Source organism: Xylocopa sonorina, unplaced genomic scaffold (genome assembly GCF_050948175.1).
Source record: "Xylocopa sonorina isolate GNS202 unplaced genomic scaffold, iyXylSono1_principal scaffold0047, whole genome shotgun sequence".
NCBI classification, from domain to species: Eukaryota; Metazoa; Arthropoda; class Insecta; order Hymenoptera; family Apidae; genus Xylocopa; species Xylocopa sonorina.
Window position 1 is genome coordinate 383128 of NW_027490118.1, and position 2554 is coordinate 385681.

The following is a 2554-nucleotide window of genomic DNA, read 5'->3' on the forward strand; positions in this document are numbered from 1 at the left end:
TTTCCCCCGATTTTATTACCCTGATCCTTCAGAACGAAGGACACGCCGAGTTGGAGCGCCCTCACGAATAACGTTACGACATTACAGCGCATTGACGGCCTATGTCCGAGTAACGTTCCGCGTGAGAGATCTTTTTTTTCCCTCGCGGAACATGTTATACACACGCGGAGAGAACAGAGATAACGGGTTATTCTGATCGAACACCCTGGAGCTGTACGAGGAGAACATCGAACGATCGGATGCGCATCATCATCTCTCGCGTTACGACGATGTCGCTCTCTCTCTTATATATCTCTTCTCTCTCGACCGAGAATTCTTCCGCGCTCTTGCGGCATGAAAAAAAATTCATTTTAAACGACGTCGAGCGCGCGGCATGTTCGTATCGTGCGCAATAGGCAGGTGAAGGCGATGCGTGTGGCGGGTGTACGAATTCGGAACACGGAACAAAATCGGCGATCGAAACACGAAGCGGTTCCCCGTGGGCGTTCGCCTGTTTAACGGACGACTCACGACGCCACGAAGAACTCACGCGAGTTCCTGATTGACACACCGTCGAGTTCCATGAACACGTTTACGCACCCCGCACGCGCACACACGTTGCCAATCGCAGATTGCCTCGGCACGGTCGCGGACGACTCAGACGAACGTCCAAAGATCGCTCGTACGTCGTGTATCGCTTCTCTTCCTCCCTTTCTCGGTGCCGCCCGAACTAAGAAACGTTCGTAATTTAATTCGAGAATGAACGACGGCGAGCAGATTCGAGTACCGTAGGGAAAAAAGATTCGACGAAACGCAACGCAAGCAGTATTTTGGTTACGGGAACGATTCTCAGCTAGGCGTGGTCCAGGATTTGTATCCGTGGACAGCAATGTGCGTTCGAAATGTCGATGTTCATGTGTCCTGCAGTTCACACGTTGACGCGCAATTAGCTGCGTTCTTCATCGACCCACGAGCCAAGTGATCCACCGTTCAGGGTAATCGTATATGTCTATTTTATTGATCTTTAAGTCTCTTGGTACTAAAGTTTGAACAAGTCGATATCCAATCGTCTCCGGTGAACGAGACGCGGGCGTCGCCGAACCGTGGCGGCTTTCACCTCTCGACAGAGTTCGAGGCGACACGATATATCGGTCCTACGGATGAAACGCATACGCCGATGGTTGGCGCGCAGGGTCTCCCTCAAAGTTACGAAAAATGCACAAACACGTCCAGGTATGAAGAAATAAAATCTTTCAAAAATTCGTTAGGACTCCTCCGCGTACCAGCATTCTCGAGGCGGTCTTTTTCCTCCCGACAACGCGACGCGAGCATAAACTGTTCGAGTTCGCAACGGCGGGATGGCAGACTCTCGACAACGAGGACAACGGGCAACGCGGAATCGTCCCCTCTGGAACGAACGCGCGCGTCGAACTAAGAAGAAAAAAAAACCAAACACCCAGCGGCGTATTGCTTTCGAGATCGGCAGGACGCTCTCATTCGAGTGAACATAATAATGTTATCATCGATGGGACACTCATCGCCTTCATGCACAGTCTCGAGGCGGTCTATAAAAGCTTTCCCCGGCAACACGAAGCGAGTATAAAATTATTCAATCTCGCAACGGCAGGTTTTGCTCAGACTCTCGACAACGAGGCTTGGGGCGAGCGACGAATCGTCCCCTCCGAACGAATGACGACGACGACGGTCTCTTCAAAATTCCAATACCATCCAGTCGTGTCGATTCCAACAAGGCTCAGGTAAACGAAAAAAAATTCGTACATTCGTTAGGACACTCTACCGTTCGCCCAACACAGCCTCGAGCAGTCTATATATTCACCCGACGACACGAAGCGAGCATAAATGATTCGAAAGCTCGCAACGGTCGCTGGGTATCTTAGACTCTCGACAACCGAGGCTATTCCCGACGAATCGTCCCCTTCGAAAGGAACGGTACGATCGACCATCTTTAACAGGTTACGCGCGACGACACCACGCACGCTCCTAGCATGAATTCAAACCCCGTACAACGAGAACCTTAAACTCAAACCCTGTATAACTTGAACCTTAAAATCAAACCCCGTATAACTTGAACCTTAAAATCAAATTCCGTATAACATGAACCTTAAAATCAAACTCCGTATAACATGAACCTTAAACTCGATACCCGTCTAACTTGAACCCAGAATAACTTGAACCTAATATAACTTGAACCCCACCTAATAAAACCAAACCTAAAACTAGCCTTTTTTTAACGTGGGGAAATCCTCATCGATCTCCCGGAGCTGGGGAACTCCGGGGGTATGCCAGACTCTTACCGGCTAAAATCCCACGGTGACCGAACCTCAGCGCTGCTGGGAGTGGACCGGGAACTCTGGACGAACACGTCCGGTCCCCTGCCGCGCCGGGGTCCTCCATGGTGACTGGGAGTATCCCATTCCCCGAGAGGAGTGTGGTCAACGAGACACACTACCCCGTCTGAGGAATGAGCGATGGCTGGGCCATGCAGCCACCACTCCCGTCCCGGAGGATGCGTGCAATGTTCGGAACAATTCCCCAATCGGATCGAACGCGCCCC

The 2554-nt window shown here is 51.1% G+C and overlaps 1 non-coding gene across 1 annotated transcript; it reads right to left on the reverse strand.

Annotated features, from left to right (window-relative positions):
- Positions 1-822: 822 nt before the first annotated feature.
- Positions 823-977, reverse strand: LOC143432177 (5.8S ribosomal RNA). Its single transcript, XR_013102911.1, has one exon. It is a non-coding gene; the product is annotated as a 5.8S ribosomal RNA (ribosomal RNA).
- Between the last annotated feature and the right edge of the window lie 1577 nt (positions 978-2554).